Source organism: Giraffa tippelskirchi, chromosome 4 (assembly GCF_054371585.1).
Source record: "Giraffa tippelskirchi isolate mGirTip1 chromosome 4, T2T-mGirTip1v1.2.pri, whole genome shotgun sequence".
NCBI lineage: Eukaryota > Metazoa > Chordata > Mammalia > Artiodactyla > Giraffidae > Giraffa > Giraffa tippelskirchi.
In genome coordinates this window covers 33453973-33472146 of record NC_137278.1, presented here as the reverse complement: position 1 = coordinate 33472146, position 18174 = coordinate 33453973, and the positions used below count along the sequence as shown (strand labels likewise).

At 44.5% G+C, this 18174-nt stretch overlaps 1 protein-coding gene across 3 annotated transcripts in view; it reads left to right on the top strand.

Moving 5' to 3' along the window:
• RBKS (ribokinase) overlaps positions 1-18174 on the top strand; it is a 124239-nt gene that overhangs the window by 64619 nt on the left and 41446 nt on the right. The window contains exon 8 of one of the 3 annotated variants that reach the window (XR_014051802.1): positions 1574-2496. The exons of the other annotated variants lie outside the window; for them this stretch is intronic. The gene's annotated coding sequence lies outside the window, so the exon portion shown is untranslated. The remainder of the gene's footprint in view (positions 1-1573; positions 2497-18174) is intronic. 3 annotated transcript variants of the gene reach the window in all.

The following is an 18174-nucleotide window of genomic DNA, read 5'->3' as shown; positions in this document are numbered from 1 at the left end:
TAGGAAAGTGTTATAAAGGAGGATTTCTATGTTCTACTCCACATTCTTCTTACTTATTTGCATTTTTCCATAAACCTGTATTTTTAATGTACTACTTTGAAATTTGGAGTAAATACGACTTTCAGACATAGCAAAAAAACTATCTGGAGCCACATCTAGCAAGTAACATAGGTAATATTTCTCAAAGGGCAAACTGGGCATTGTTCTCACAAAAGGACCACAGTTCACTCCCAGTCTCATAAGGAACCTCTCATGCATTCCCAAGCTCTATATGTGTAGATTGAGTAGCCCTTTGATTTAGGATGACCTCTGAATGTAGTCCTGATTATATATGGACACGTAGATTTGCATGTCCTTCAGATCCATCAAACTTGAGCCTCCATAAATCTGGATATTTCACTACACACTTTTGATGGTTTTTTCCTTAATCTTTCTAAAGAAACAATTTCCCTCAAAAACATGTTATTTTATACAGTTTCCTTTGGAAATATCAGAATAAATGTCAGAGCTGCACTGTTTCTGTTTGTCACTCAAATGCACAGCAGATCTTCAGAGAAACTTCACTCATGTTCAGGTTTTCTTTCTGAATGAGCCTGCTTATGTATCTGTTTAACTCTTTAACTCTCATTATCACAACTGATAGCAGAATGAATGATCCAGACTTTGGCTTTACCACATCTCTTAGTCTTTGGCTAATGGATGACCTGGAGGAGATGTGAAAGGGGCCAGGCCATAGGAGATGCCTCAGGTTGAGGTACTTACTAGTTCATGGACTTCACTGTTCATGTACCTCCTATTTGAAACAGACCTGAGGGACCTCCCTGGTGGTCCAGTGGTTAAGACTCCACGCTTCCAGTGCAAGGGGCACAGGTTCAAACCCCTGGTTGGGGAACTAAGATCCCACATGCCGCCATGGTATGGCAAAAATAGAAAGAAAAAAAAGAAACCAACCTAAATGGAAGGGTTCATGAGGGATGGAGGAGCATATGTAATACAAGCCTTTGGACTGAATTGTGCTCCCTCCAAAATTTATATGTTGAAGCCCTTGCCCCCAAAGTGACTGTATTTAGAGACAGAGCCTATAAGGAGGCAATTAAGATTAAATGAGATTATAAGGGTGGAGCCCTGATCCCAGTAGGACTAGTGCCCTTATAAGAAACACCAGAGAGCTCACTCTCCTGTGTGTGCATTCACAGTGGTCATGTGAGCACATAGCAAAGTGGCAGCCTCCTGCCAGCCAGGAAAAGAGGCCTCAGAATGAAACTTATCTCCTGGCACCTTGATGTTGGACTTCTAGCCTCCAGAACTGTGGGGAATACACTTATGTTGTTTAAGCCACCTAGTCTGTGGTTTTATGTTATGGTGACCCATTGACTGTGTGGATCACAATAAACTGTGGAAAATTCTGAAAGAGATGGGACTACCAGACCACCGACCTGCCTCTTGAGAAACCTGTATGCAGGTCAGGAAGCAACAGTTAGAACTGGACATGGAACAACAGACTGGTTCCAAATAGGAAGAGGAGTACGTCAAGGCCATATATTCTCACCCTGCTTATTTAATTTATATGCAGAGTGCATCATGAGAAACATTGGGCTGGAGGAAGCACAAACTGGAATCAAGATTGCTGGGAGAAATATCAATAACCTCAGATATGCAGATGACACCATCCTTATGGCAGAAAATGAAGAAGAACTAAAGAGCCTCTTGATGAAAGTGAAAGAGGAGAGTGAAAAAGTTGGCTTAAAGCTCAACATTCAGAAAACTAAGATCATGGCATCCGGTCCCATCACTTCATGGCAAATAGATGGGGAAACAGTGGCTGACTTTATTTTTTGGAGCTCCAAAATCACTGCAGATGGTGATTCCAGCCATGAAATTAAAAGATGCTTACTCCTTGGAAGGAAAGTTATGACCAACCTAGACAGCATATTAAAAAGCAGAGACATTACTTTGTCAACAAAGGTCCATGTAGTCAAGGCTATGGTTTTTCCAGTGGTCATGTATGGATATGAGAGTTGGACTATAAAGAAAGCTGAGTGCAGAAGAATTGATGCTTTTGAACTGTGGTGTTGGAGAAGACTCTTGAGAGTCCCTTGGACTGCAAGGAGATCCAATAATCAGTCCATCCTAAAGGAGATCAGTCCTGGGTGTTCATTGGAATGACTGATGTTGAAGCTGAAACTCCAATATTTTGGCCACCTGATGCAAAGAGCTGACTCATTTGAAAAAACCCTCATGTTGGGAAAGATTGAAGGCAGGAGGAGAAGGGGAGGACAAAGGATGAGATGGTTGGATGGCATCGCCAACTCAATGGACATGAGTTTGGGTAAACTCCGAGAGTTGGTGATGGACAGGGAGGCCTGGCATGCTGTGGTTCATGGGGTCACAAAGAGTCAGACACGACTGAGTGACTGAACTGAACTGACCCAAGTCAACTGGCACAAGAAAGCAAATGAGCGTGCTTCAGAGGTGACCGAGAGTGAATCTCAAAAGGTCAGCTGTTCTGTGAGGAAAAAATAAGCTGAAGCAAACTAACTAACCCTAAATTTAGGGTCAGTGTAAAACCTTTTTAATGAAATATCTCAAGAATATTGCCTATGGGTTAACTGGAATCACTGGTCCCAGTAGCTAGGGGCAGGTGAAGTCCTGGGTTCTCATCCTCATTTAACAAGTAACTAGCAGACAGTTTGGGGAAATGACTCACTATGTTTGGGGTTCAGGTGATGCATCCAAACATGATGTATTTGGAGTAGGCAATCTCTGAGGTGTCTTCAACCTCTGAAATTCCTTGATTCTTACAGATTCTTGGGAACACGAGAATCCTTTGACTAATAATGAAAAGCAGAGCACTACTTTAGTCCAGGCATTGTGCTGCACTCCTTGTGCATTTTCTCACATGTTGAGAACAATCCTGCAAGATGGGCTAATGCCCACTTTAGAGAGGAGAAAGTTATAGGCCCGAAGGTAAACAACTTGCCCAGAATCATCCAGCTCGTAAGTTGGCAGAGTCAGGAATTGATTCTAGGTCTGCCTGCCCATCTGTCTGACTGTTAACATCCATGTACTCTCTACCACACCCTCTTGATTTAGTAGCAGTCTACCTAGTGTCCAGTCTCTTCTGCTTGGCATTCCAGCATGGTCTCCTTGTATTTGTCATGATAGAGGCTTCTGTAAATTGCTCCATTTCTCTAGTTTTTCAGAAAGTTCCAGATCTTGCCAAAGCACCACCTGCTTTGTATGGGACACTGCAGCCTCACTTAAATGCAATTACCCACATAGAGCCCTAAGAACAGGGCCTGGCTCATGTAAGAGCTCAGTACATCCTTAGTGCTTATTAGTAGGTCCCTATGTGCCTAAATGTTCACTTTACTTGGATTTCTTTTTTTTTTAGGGTGTATGGGGGTGGGTAACCAGTAGCACATACCAGGAGCTTGCATTACTCACCATTACACAGGGTAGGTATGACCTTGGCTCTGTACACTGTTGGAGAGAAGCCCAAGTCCCACTGCCATTCAACTCCAGCATCTTCCTGTACAGGACAAAGAGCTGGATCGCACAGGTAGCCGTGTGGCAGGATGATGCCAGGCCAGATATCCAAGCTTCAGACCCAGATCACTTCATTCATTCTTGTCTTTGAATGATCAAGGAGGAAATGTGCACCACTCCTGGAATCTGTAACCAAAACATCTTTCACTGAACTTCTTTAAGTAACTTCTTTAAGAACTAGCGAGGCTAAGGAAAATACAATTCTTCTTCTTTAATTTTCCCCCAAACTAGTCCTCCCATTTAAGGAAAGAAAAAATACTACTCCTTCCCTGCCTGGCAAACACCTACCCATCCCCAAGGTCCAGTTCAGAGTTCTTTTTGGACAACCCCAGTGCTTAATACAATGCTTGGTCCTCCTGAAATAAGGAAAGAGTTCCAGTTCCTACTGGGAAAGTAGTAAGAGTCACTTAGCCTCACTGAGTGGCTTCCCAGGTGGCACTCGGGGTAAAGAACTTGTCTGCCAAGGCGGGAGACATAAGAGATGTGAGTTTGATCCCTGGGTCAAGAAGATCCCCTGGAGGAGGGCATGGCAACCCATTCCAGTATTCTTGCCTGAGAACCCCATAGACAGAGGAGCCTGGTGGGCTACGTAGCCCATAGGGTCACAAAGGGTCGATACGACTAAAGCGACTCAGCATGCACGCATGCAGCCTTGCTGACCCTCCATGTTCTCGGGGTACTAGAAGCTACAGGATTCCTTAAAAAGTGACAGAGGCCAAATGACATCTCTGAAATCAGCATCATAGAAGAAAGAAAACCTACATCCAAATGAGCTCTGAGATAGCCATCTTCACCTTAGGAATGATACTAATAAATGGGCATGATGTCTGTGCAAACTCTGCCAACTCTGGCTGCCAGAAAAGATGAAGATGACAAAACGAAGTTCACTGACTATAAAAAAAAAAAAAGAAAAAAAAAAGGACAGAGGACAAGGTAATTGCTGAGGAGACTGATAGACAAGGCACAAGACATCTGTCATGCCGGGGGGTCTTATTAACTCTATTACATTATTTCCACATCAGCAAATCACCTCATTTACTAGCTAATCAGGCAGAATTAAACATTTTAAATTATCTTTCTTAATCCTGCATGTGATCATTTGAAAACCCAGGGCTCTAGAAATCTAATTCTAACTGCTTACCAGAAATGTCATCTTGACTTTGAAGAATTGAACCAGGGCCAGATACAAGGCTGTTTGGGGTGTTTTGTTTTTTTTTTCCATTTTTCTAAAGTACCATCCCATGGCCAGAACTGAACTTGCATGTATTGGTACATGTGCCTAGAGCTGGACATCTTAGGTGCTCCCAAGTGTCTCCCCTGGCCCTGCTTCAGAAGCCATAATGGCCAGAGACTAAAGAAGAGCAGTGGTAGGGGATAATAGGGGTAAGGGTGTGGAAGTAGGATGTAGTGGGGAAAAAACTGTTATAACCTTAGCAAGAGTCAGGAGAGAAAAATCTAAATCCAGTAGGCCCCTAACGGAAGGGACAGGAAACAGTCCCTCTCCCAATAAGAAAGGATAGGATGAGGTTGTGGGAGCTTGCTTACCCACCCATGATTAAGTCTTCTTAGCTTCCTATGCCTAAGCTCCCATTCTCCCTGCTCCTTCAGTGTTCTGGACATCAGTGTGAGGGCACAGGAGTGAACTGGCAGTCTGTTCTTTGCTCATCTTCCTAGGATGCTGCGGTAGTGTCCCCAGGAGCAGAGCTCCCAGGACTGTACTGTAGATCGCCTAAGAGGTTTCCATTGTGTGAGGACACTTCTTGGATAGGCTTGGAATTATAAGGAGCTGAAAAACCCCTTTAGAGCCAAACTGTAGAGCCCAATGAGTTGGAACCCACTGCCCTCGGTGCCCATGGCTGCTGACAGGGGAACACAGAAGTGAGAAAACAGCTGTGTGTGGCACAGCTTGCTGAACATCTGTCTGCCCTTTGTGTATAAGTGTGTTATAAAGTATGTGTTAGGTTAGTGGTATATCTACTTTGTGTATTTTCAGTGCTGATGATGTGTGCTCCATGTGAATGATGAGTTGCATGAATGCCATGTGTTTGTATGTGTGTGTGTGTGTGTGTGTGTGTGTGTGGCAGGGTGGTGAGTAAATGTACTACAGTGGGACAGAGGTTAAAGGGGTAACTAGTCACTCGTGCTTTCCTCCTCCTGATTTCCTTCCTTTAAAATCTATAGCAACAGCTCATGAAAAGGCCCAGAAGCAAGAGAACAGGTCGTGCTTGTGCTTTTTCAAGTAGTTCTGATTGTAAAGGGGTCAAAGTACAAGAAGAATGGGAAAGGATGAGATACAGCTGGAATCCGCTGGAATCCGGGACTTCCTAGATGGTGCAGGGGTAAAGAATCTGCCTGCCTGTGCAGGAGACATAAGAGACACGGGTTCGATCCTGGGGTTGGAAAGATCCTCTGGAGGAGGAGATGGCAACTCACTCCAGTATGCTTGCCTGGAGAATCCCATGGACAGAGGAGTCTGGCAGGTTACAGTCCATGGGGTCCCACAGTTGGGCATGACTGAGCACACACGCACGCATGCACATCTAGAACGGGGATGGGTCGTGAAGGGCTTGGTTTGCCACTCCTGGGAATTTGCACTTTCTTTGGCAGGCAGTGGGAGTCATTGAAAAGAGGTTAAGCAAGGGATAGATTTTATCAGATTTGTACTTTATAAAAAGGTTAATGTGGCAGTTGAGTGAAGAATAAATTGGCGATTGAGTGGAGGAGGGAGAACCATCCAAAAAGTGTTGCATTGATCTGAGAGATTATGGCAGCCTAGACTGGCAACAAGGCAACAGGGATGTGGAGATGTGGGTTTGAGAGCTCTTAAGAATTCAGAGGACATAGTGGTAGTTCATGTCCTTTTTTTTTACAAATGGGGGTGGCAGGGTGGGGGCTACGTAAGATGCCTATTTCATCGTCAGAACAAATAGATCATTCTACTGGTCTCTGGTTCTCAGCATTTTTCTGAGCCCAGACTCACCTAAGGCTCAGACCTCCTCCGATTAGAAATAGTTCATATCATCAGTGATTCTCTGCAGATGGCACAGGAAGACGCCTGTGTCATTTACAAAAAATGAAAATGAAATGCTCTGTTGATTCCTCTGTGCCCTTCTATTGGGCATGCCTGGCTGCCTGCCACCATTTGGGGGAATCACTGGTCTAGGCAACAGAGAAACATTTGGAAGAGAAACTTGTCCTTCATTTAAAGTAAATAACATTTGAAGGAAACTCTTTTGCAACAGAATGCTAGTTCACCTATCTCGCCCTACCACCGGTGCCCTAGACAATAGCTGACTCCTGATAAAGACACAGTCTTCATGAAACTACACAGTCTCCCTGCTGATGAAGTGACACATCAGCCAGTATGTGGTGAATCTGGGTTGTGCAGACAAAAATACCAGGTATTCCAGCCAAGGCGCACACAGTGCACTGTGAATCACCTACACCAGCTTTCAGCAGTTAGATTCACAGAACATTGCTCAGTTCCTTCACAGTGTAGACCTGGCCCAGGACCCAAGAGTGAAGCAGTAACTGTAAGGAAGCAGAAACATTATAAATAACCCAGAGAACCCTTTTATAACAGCAACTGCCTGCTGATTTTGTGGCCTAACAGCTCAAGCAAAAAAAAAGGATATAAATACAATATTGTGCAATGACTAATTACTCAAAATGTTGTGCATCAGCAGAAGTGGGACCTGTGGTTGGTGCTAATATTATCAGATGCCTTTGCTGTTTAATAATCTGGTAGCTCTATATTATTTAGCATGCAGTTTTCACAGAGAACAATGTTTTATTTCAAGTAGCTTTCACCGAAATAAAAAAGCAGCTGTTAGAAGAGGAACATTTGGCAGAAAATGTTGTAGAAGACTCTTCTCTGAGATACTAAATCATATTGGATTAACTGTGTTCTGTCTAGAATGGTGGAGTCACAAAGGAAAAAATCACTGACCACAGAAGGCCAGGGCAGTCTTTAGAACCCAGTGAATGACGAACAGACATTTTAGTTGTCATGCCATTTATTCATCAATATATAAAGTTATTTATATACAAAGCTTCCATTAATAGTGCCTGAAGAATGGGCCTTCTTTATTCCAGTTTTAGCTCATATTCAGGATTTTACTTCTCTCTCGTTAATAGTGGAATTCTTTAAATTATAGCATAAATTAATACACCACAGACATTTGGGGCAGAATAGGGTTTTTAATCAATTTCAGTCTCCACAGGCCATTCTGTGTGGCTTAGCATGCTGGGCACGTGCCGGCCATGCCGCTGCCCCTGCCCCTGAATAGGCTAAGACTCTTAGTTGCAGCATGGGGTTGAACCCGGGCCCCCTGCTTTGGGAGCATGGAGTCTTAGCCACTGGACCACCACAGAAGTCCCTGACTCAATTTTAGATCAGATCAAAGTGATGCAGTTATTATGATCACCCTACTCTTACAAATTATTATTAAATATTAGTAGGGTACCAATAAATAAAGAATCTGGCAATTCTGGGATGAAGGTTGGTAGAGTTTTTCTTGTTCTCTAGTAGTTGAATTTTAATCAATATGTTGAAGGTTGAAAGACCAGAGTCATTTTTTAACACCACTTACAATCTTTGGGGAGAGTGAAATGCTGCCTTGAACATATCTGGCCCCACCTTACTTAGATTTTGCACTCGACCCCCCATTGATCCCTCTCTTTTTTCATCCATCTAAATGAAAGAAGCCTTCAGCCCCATAAACCTCATTCCAGATGGAAATGCATAATTCAAGAGAAATTGTGATGTCAAAGAAGAGAAGGCACACCAATTTGTGTCAGCAGTTGCTGTAAATTAAAGACGAGTACACGGAGAGTTTAATGTAATGTAGAATTGAAAATAAAATTAGAAGCAATATTTAGGCAGTTCTCCACCTCTTTCTTTCCTACTGTGACATGAAGGATTGACTCTCAGCTTAAGTACCTAATGCAGTTCATTTTTCTTTTCTGCTGGTATTTTTTTCCCCATAAAATGTTGCTTGTTTATCTTTGGCATCCAAAATTAGATCTTTTCACTTTTTCCATCCTGCTCTTGACAGAAAAGTCAGGGTAGGAATACTCAAAGTTTTCCCCTCATCTTCCACACCCATCACGTTTGCAGCACAGAAAGGACCCCACTCGGCCAGTCTGACTGGTTCAGCTGCTGTAAATAGCTACTAATTCTTCCTTAATATGGATTCTTTCTAATGTGGGTGTTACGTCCATGGTTTCTTTTGTTTTCCTAAAGCTGGAAAATAAAAGGTTGATAATGAACATTTCAGACGTGTACGACTGCACGAGGTGTTCCTAACACTTAGGAGAAATGTTCTTTAGCATACATCCAGAAGGATCAGTCCAGTGAGCAGCCGTTATTCAGCACCTTTTGGAGCTCTCTATTCAGATTTCCCTCACAGCCAGTGCTGTTCTTTACAGTTGCCCATTGTTTCTGGCCATTGGTGGAACTTCCTAGCTTGATCCCCCACCTTAATCGCTAGACTTGATTCTAAATGATTTACTCTTTCCAGAAATAAATTCCTGAGGATAGTGATTCTCAAAGTGTGGCCCTGGACTAGTAACATTAGCATCACCTGCGAACTCATAAGAAACACATGCATGCATGCATGCGTTTCAGTCATGTCTGATCCTTGGTGACCCTATAGACGGTGGCCCACCAGGCTCCTCTGTCCATGGGATTCTCCGGGCGAGAATACTGGAGTGGGTTGCCGTTTCCTTCTCCAAGAAACACATATCCTGGGCCAAGTTTAATGGATCAGAAACTTTGGGGGTGGAGCTCAACAATCTGCATTTAGCAAGACCTCCAGGCAATCCTAGTTTGAGAACCACTGACTTACAAGATGAACTATTGCCTTTATTGAGGATATTCAAAGATGTGCTACTACTTTTTAAGACATTCCAAAGAACGGGTTTCAAAACCTTTCTGAGCAAAGCTGGAGTACATATATGCCTCTCCAGGGGACTGCTTTAAAAGAGACTGGTCTTCCACCAAAACATTCCAGGTCTGCCACCTAGCCATTTGACCTTGAGCAAGTTCTTAACACTTGGTTTCTCTCTGGAAAATTAAAGGCCCACCTTACCTACTTCACAGGATTGTAATGAGATTCAAAGTGAGCCACAACTACAAATATGCGCTGGAAACCAGAAAGTACTATGTAAATACAAAAGTCACATCATTTTGCAGACAGGATTCTGGTAGTCCTGGTGTTATGTCAGGGCAAAGAGTTGGGGAAAGGCCTGTAGTTATCATGCGCTTGGCCAGATCCACCTTTTTGTTCATATTATGACCGATTCATCACCTTAGCAGATATGTCTAAGATTCTGCCATTGCAGCCCACCAATTTATTTGGTGTTAAGAGAGGGAAACTATTGCCTGACTAATGGCTACAAGGGGCAAGGAAAATATATTTATTTTCAGACATGCTATTTTCTATGGAAAGCTCCATGATGAGTGATGGTGAATATGGATGGACGATGTATGTGGGCACTGCACACTCATGCCAGAATGTGTCACACACTAGCAGTTAAAGTGTCTATGCTGAAACCACCCACATCAGCCCTGTGCAAGGGAATCATGACCTTCAAAAAGGAAGCTAAGTGTGCACTGCTACATCCTAGTCACTGCCAAGAGGACGAAAGAGAAACTCCCTCCAGCAAACCAAATCTAGAGCAACCAAGATTTTAAAACAGACCCGTTAATGTGTCTGTGCTTGAGGAGAGTGTAGGTGGATTTTCCTTCAGAGGTTAGCACTTACAAACAGCTTCACCATAGGTATTCATAAACACCAAGCTCCTGGTGCGTTTATAACTTAACTTCAAAACTTTACAGACTCCTGAGGGACCGTATCTGGGCAGGAAGAAAGCTAAATCTGTGGCCTTAGTGCTTACTGAGAATTCAGTTTTAGTGACGTGGAACAGTTCCCACTAGGCCAACATCAGCTTTACTTCTTACACACAGTGGCAGCTAAAGTCAAGAGATTCTATAGGAATCTAATTGGTTAATTATGATTAAATTATTGGTTAATTATGGGAAAATAAGCTGTTGGTTAATTATGAAATTAGAATAGGAAATAATTTTGCTCCAAATGTGTGGCTATTTAATTAATCTGTGGAGACAGAAAGTACATTAGTGGTTCCTAGGTCTAGGGGGAGTAGGGAGGAGTGAGGAGTGACTGTTAATGGGTCCAAAGTTTCTTTTAGGGGGGATGAAAGTTCCTAAAATTAGACTGTGATAATGGTTACTCAACCCTGTGAATATACTGAACACTGAACTGAATTCAGAACACTGAACTATATACTTTAAATGGACAGAACTGAATATTCAGAACACTGAACTGTATACTTTAAATGGACAGATTATTTGGAATATGAATTATATCTCAACCAAGCCTTTTTTTTTTTAAGTCAAATTGCTAATAAATTGTGGAGCCAAGGAAAACACTGTATCTATTTAGGACAGAAATAAAAATCATATCAAAACTTTCCTGCATGTAGCTTCCTACTTGATAAATATGAAATAGTGATCATTTGAAATACATTAAGGCAGAAAATATTTGCTTTCTTTTAATCACACTATTTTAAAAACAGACTATCTCGGCCAAATAACTGAAATTTAAATGTAATAAATTAAGGTGACTAATAGCTGAAACCAAAGTCATAAACATTTATGACAGAATAATTAGCCCATGTTCCCTAAGATTTATTTAGAATAAAAATCAACAGCATTTACACAATAATGATAAGAAAACTGGATTCTCACTGTCCATCATGATGCCCTAAGCTGATCTGGTTAGGGAAGGCTGGAAGGTTGAAGTTAGAAAGGATGTGATCTCATCCTTATGATGGGAATATGTGTTGATAAGAGAAGATAGAAATATTCAGATTCAAGCTATGAAATGGGGCTCTTGTATAAGCAACATCATATCTTGTGGTATGTTTATCGTCTAGGCTTCAGTTTTGTCTGCCCAGGAGAGAACATTTACCCTTTTCCTGCCTTGGCAAGATAGGCCAGGCCACACTAGTTCTAATCTCCTTGTGAAAGTCCTCGCTCCAGGGTTTGGGGCTTGCCCTTGGCTCACTGGTGGCCATGGAGACTGTCGAATGAGGTAAACAGGAAGGGAACTGGCTGGGAGATGGAGGAATTTCTGGCTCAGTGGAAAGAAACCAGGGAGTTACCAACACCTGCCTAGTGAGCCTTGCACTTTGGAGGCTGCTGGTTAGGGCTCCTTAATGCACCGGAAGCATATGACTGACCACTGGCAGTTCTCTGTGGTGAGAGGCCCTACTTTGGTGTATCTCAAACACGTTTTTTTTTTATCATTAATCACCACCCACTACCCCAAGGAGCCTCTTAAGAGATTTTCTTTTCCTAATTATCTTCTCCCATGAAATTTTAACACCACAGATACTCATTCATATTTTTTCTCTCTCTGTGTATGTGTGTATGTATATATATATATATATATAAATAAATGTGTGTATATATATAATATATACATATGTATATAATATATACACATGTGTGTATATATGTGTATGTCTGTTTACATACTGTGGTTCTCCCACACACACAAGAATGAATTTTCACCCTCCATTAAGAATGCATGCCCTGGAGGGAATGTCTAACAGGGCCTTTCTCTTTCCGCTTACATTTGGAGTAGTAAGGTCAGTCACACAGAGAAGGTGGACCAGCTGACCAAGTGTCCATCACTAACCAAGAGAGGCCCTGACATCAGGTTCCAGCACAGCTTGAGCAATGTCCTCTTGAGTCACACTGTCCCCACAACTATCCATGCAGCCTGCCTGCCATCCTCAGGGTTCTGAAACCACCTCCTCTCGCTGGCAGGAGCCCTCTGCCCAGTGACCGGCTGGTGGGGATGCAGGCAGTTCCTCCATCACAGCAGCATCGCAGGTAGAGATGCACAGCTTTCTGTGCAGCAGGTCCCCTCCCTCCCGGGCTGTCCTCCAGCCCCTCCCAGCTCTAGCCTCTCCCCGAACCCTTGTTCACTGTTCTCCCTCTGTTCCTTCATCCAAATGAAAGCAGGAGATTTACCAGGTTCTCCAGTCTTGTGCTGACCTCTCTGCTTCTCACTTTACATTCTTTAGTCTCTGCTCACAAACTCTTTAAAGGCCTCATAAAGATCTCCCTTGCCCCCCACAAAGAAATGGATTTCAGAGACCCCAGCACACATGGATGGCCACTGCTAGAACTCTCTGGAGCCTGGCCTCCTTGTAATTAAAAGCTGCAGGACATGCTTCTGCCTCCTCTGCCTTCCCTGACTCTTAGAGCATTCCTGGAGGCCCTCTTCTGCTTGGAGCGGGGGACATAATGCCAGGCACAGCAGAAACCCCCGGCCCTGGGATCCACAGGAACATGACCTTCTTTGTCCCTTAGAACCCTCCAACTTAGATCATAGGCTTTCATTTCCCAAAATGCTAGCGAGTTAAAGGGCCTCTGATATGATACCATCCAGTAACCCCCACCTTGGTGAGCACTTTCTGTGCTCCAGGCACTGTGCTAGGCCTTTTCACATATGTTATCCAGTTCAGTGTTTACAAGAGAGGTTGAGTCACTCTCCAAAGTGGTGAAGTCAGGGCTTCAGGTCAGGTCTGTCTGACTCCACACCACTTACCGCATTGTCCCACTTGAGAAAACGTGTTTCTACTTGAGAAACACATTTTTCCCAGCTGTGTACAGAGGGACTTCACTGTAGGTTTACCATTCCCAAATGATGACAGAGGTAACATAGAGGGAAGAAGGTAGGATTTAATTCCATGTGTGTGTTCCCTCTGTGCTCCTTCAAAGCCAAGACCAAAGTTCATGACACCACTAGCCCTTTAAGGACAAAGGATGACGTTTCTTCTCCCAGGTCTAACCAGATGCTCATGCCTAAACCTCCAGCACACAGGAATGAGGCAGAAGCCCCATTCTTGGAACCTGGAAGCAAGAGCAAAGCAGGACTTGCCACCAAGCTAGCCTGAGGGTGAACCACCTCAGTGCCACCTCAGCAGCCCTGCCTGCATAGGGATGGAATGGAGTAGGGAACCTGGTACATTTCCATTGTTCTCTGTCCCTTTCCTGAGCCCCTTGCAATATTCTTTTTTATGAAGAAGTAGCGCCTTGACTTGGGATTTAGTCATGTTTCATCCCATTTGCCTTTTCCCTGGCCTCAAAAACCACGAGCCTGGCTGAGGAATTCAGGTCCACAGTGTACGCTTTGAATAGCTTTGTGTAGGGAGAGGTTCTGAGAAGAAAGGAAAGTGGTATCTGCTTGTCAGATGGAATGTGTTAACACATTGGGCAGGAATGCAAGGACTTTAACTGTTAGGGTCCCTCTGCAGTTTGGGTGATGAATCATCCCGTGTGGGTACAGATTCCTAACAAATGAACCCTCATGATGACATCATTCTTGCAAGATCATCTAGGTTCTGCTGTAGGTGCCTGACAAGTTCTTATCTTGGGGATTTTCACCACATGGTTTGTTTTTTTTGTTGTTTTTTTTTCCTAGCCACACTTAATACCCATCACACTTAACAACTCTTCCATTTTTCTATCAACTGGAAGTTGGCAAACTAGGACTTTCACAGGTCTGTCTCATTGTCATCCTTCCTACAGGGCAGTCTTGAGACAGCATGTGCTCCTCACTTAATCACTCAGCACCCAGCCTCCTGACAGTCCTTGATGCAGTCAGCACATATTTCGGCAGTGAGCCTGGCCTTGCCCTAGTCCGAGGGTATGGAAGTGATGAAGACCACAGAGGAGGGCGGGGGTGTCTAGGAGGGTACGTAACCCAGACTTATGGGATCAGGGAAAACGCAGTGCTTTGAATATGGTACCAGTCAGTAAATATGTGATGACTAAGTTCATACCTGAGTTGAGTCTTAGAGGAGGAGTAGGAGTTCGTGTAGGAATGAGCTCAAGCAGAGACATCTCCATGAATGAAGACCCAAGGTTACATGTGTGAGTAGGAAAAAGCAAGAGATGAAACTGGGGAGGTGGGCAGGGGGAGCCTCATGTGCCACGCTAAGGAGCTAAAACTTTATCCTAAGAAAGATGAGATATGTTCAAAGGGATTTAAGCATGGAATTGAGGTGGCCCAATGTACAGCAGTATGGAGGATGGAGTGGAAGGGGCCAGAGCAGAGACAGGGCGAATAGCTAAGGAAGTGAACGTGGTCCTCTGGCAGTTATGTGAGCATGAGGTAGGGATGGAGTAGGGATGAGATGAGGGAACAGATTAGAGAAATATTTAGAATTTAAACTTGGCAGCTGGTGACTATCTAGAAGACCCCCAAGATTTTCAGGGTGGAAGTGCCACAAACGGAAAAGAAAAGGCTCATGTTCAGTCAGGATTAGGAGTTTGACTGAGGCATGAAACTGGTTTAGCTGACTCACAGGTAGGTAAGATACACAAGCCTGAAGACAGAGGAGAATCTGGGCTAAAGGTAATGACTGAGGACTCCTAAGATTCATAGCAGTCAAAACCACAACAGCACAGTATTTGACACACCCAGGATATTAGGGGGAAGAGAAAAGCAGTGGGTGAAGGACAGAACCTGAGAGAATATCAACAACCATGGTGCAGGAGGGGGAAGATGGACCCATGGCAGAGACAAAGAAGGAGGGTCAGAGAGCCACAGGGCCCCAAGAGAGTGCCCTGCTGCTCTGCGCTTCTCTGCCCCCTAAACCTCTGGCGGTCCTGTTCTTCATAAGTAAGCTCTTTCACATCCTTAACTCCCCACACAGCCCCTGTAGGTGAAAGCTGCTCCTGGTCCTAAGGCACATTCTTGCGGCTTCCAGCCACCCCTTCTCTCCCCTCCTGTAAAGATTCCTGCATCTTCGAGGCTCATGCAAGTCAGTTACAAAGCCTGAATCTCTTTTCCTGGTCATTCTCTGTTTATCTAAGATGCTGGCATCCACATCACCATTTCTCTCTCCATCCCCCTCCCACCCCTGCAATGCTACCAACATAAGATTACTCCAGTACCATGAGGATGAAACGTCACCAAGTCCCATAGTTCCTAGATGCCCTCACCTCTAGAGACTCTTCACCTCCACTCCAGCCTCCCACTCCCATGACGACTCCCAGGAAATGGTTAATACCTGGCACTGCTTCAGTTCTGTGGAAATAAACCTCACATCCCACAACCAGCTCTCACCCTTCTTCTCCTACACTAGTTCTCACATTCCTTAGTTACCTCTGACCTGTTGACCCCTCCTGACCTCTTCCTTCCTTACCCAGGCTAGACTGATTATGTATCTGGTTATTCTTTGCTGAAATCTCTGCTCCCTTTGGACCTGCCCTCTTCTACCGCACCTGCTCAGGGCAACTCTGATTCCCATTCTCTTCTCTGCTCCTGCTCCAAACATGCAGAGAGAAACAGAACCCCCTCCAGAGGGACATCATTAAAGATTCATGGTCTTCACTCATCCCTGGCATTCTTCATCACTACAGAAAACATAAGTTCTTCCCCTGGGGAAACAGGAAAAATTTAGCAGTAGCCAGAAGCCCAATCTCACTCCCAAAATAGCTTCTCCACCTGCTCTGCCGCTAGATTTCCACCCAGATGTCCTTGGTACAGTCTTTACTGCCATCTACCTTCTTTATTCCTACTGTGGGCAAGTTACTTAACCTCCTTAAATCCTAGTTTCCTCTGTTTTAAAATAAGGATCCCCCAGGCTTACTGCCAACCCCTGAGGCACTTTGTGCACATCAGAAGGTGCCTCTGAATAGGCACGCAGCTCCGAGTGCTGAGCATGGCCTGCAGACCCAGGGTCACCCTGTCACCTGAGCACCCTCATGCAGAACCACCTTGTATAACCAGACCCTGCAGCCCCATCAATACCTATGAGGTTTATCACTGTGTCTCTTGTCAGACAGCAGAGCCCTGAGAGACTGAGCCAGTGAGCTCAGTGCAGGAGCAGACCAGGGTCATAGTCAAGGACTCAGGCAGGCAAGGGGCAGTGGGAGGGAATGGGGAGTGGGGGCAGGTGGACAGAGAGGATGGTCTGAAAGGGAGGAGAAGGGAAAAGAGCCACCAGCCTTCCCAGGGCCATATCGCCTCAAGTCCTGGTGCCAGAGGCTGCCCCCTCCCCAAGCTACCTTTGGGTGCTGTCCTTAGGAGCACCCACCTCTCAGATTCTCCCCTTGGGGTTCCTCTCATCAGCTGCTCATGAATGTCATCTCTACCCCACCAGCCCTGCAGAGTGCCTCGCCCTCCCACCCTCCACCCCACTGGAGGCCTCAGGTTCTCCACAGGCGTGTCTTGCTCCTTCCACTTCATGGATACTCCAGCTGTCTCCCAGGTCCCTCAGACCAGCACCCCTCAGGATCCAGGAGTGGCAGGCCCTCGGGAGAGCAGGACTTCCAGAATGCCACATCCATTCTCGAAGGGCAGCTCTTCCTTAAGAGGAAATTATTGTTGAGAAGGCAATGAATAGTAGCCACCTGGGTATTTTTATTGAAGATAGATGAATTATGCCATCACCCCTTTTGGCACAAAAATAATTTTCAGTAAAAGGTTAAAACCATCATGTTGTATCAATGAGAACTATTCCATTATTCCAAGAATGATTGATTGGAAAAAACGTTACTTACAGGAAAATCACAGTGATACAATACAGCTTCTACTTTTAAAGCACTTTCCATTAAAAAAAAAAATTATACCAATGTATAAAAATAGTTATACCGAAGATGTGAATCAACAGCCGAGTAATTTATTGGCACTTGAAAGCCTTGTGGTATAAATAGATTCAACAATGAGACTATCAAGTAACTGGGCTGTGGCAACCTAACCTCCATTTTCACTGATACAAAACAAAGTCACACATAGTTCAGTGAGGGACATCTGGCCCCTTTGGAAGAGAGCACCAGGAAAGAAAAACACAGTGAAGCTAGGACCGAGAGTCAGGTCAGCTCACCCAGTCAGCACTGAGGGAGGCAGTCGAAGACACAGAGGGGACAGAGATATGGTCTCTGCCCTCAAGGGGTTTTCAAGTTGTCCCAGACTCTAGGCCTGTACACCGAATAGTCACTACAGTGCTTTAAGTGTCCTAAAGATGTGCAAATGAATACATCAGAAGGGAGGGAGGAACTTCTCTGGTGGTCCAGTGGCCAGGACTCCACACTCCCAGTGCAGAGGCAGAGGGTCTGGGTTCAATCCTTGGCTGGGGAACTAGAGCCGACATGTCACAACTAAAGATCCTGAGTGCCACACTAAGACCTGTGAGGCCAAATAAATATTTGAAAGGGAGGCTCTTTTCAGCTTGGTTTGGGGCGGGGGGGAGGGGACGTCGTTGTAAGATGAAATGAGGTCAGTCTCGTGTCTATGAAAGTACCCAGATTTGCTGCCTCCTGATGGATGCAGAGCAGACAATAGAAGTTCACTCCCTTCCTTTCTATGCAACACTCTTCTACACAAGTAGTACTTTCCTACCCCTTCATGCTTAAATTTCAGAGTTTTCCCACTGTTTGATGCAATGTGACTTTTAAGATAGTATTTACTGGCCTTCACGTCTTTGAGCTACGGCCCCTGTCAGCCAGGAGCCTCCCTGCTTTCTTGTACTGTTTTTGGAATGAGGCCAGACAGCTGCCTTCTTTGTGAAGAAGAATGT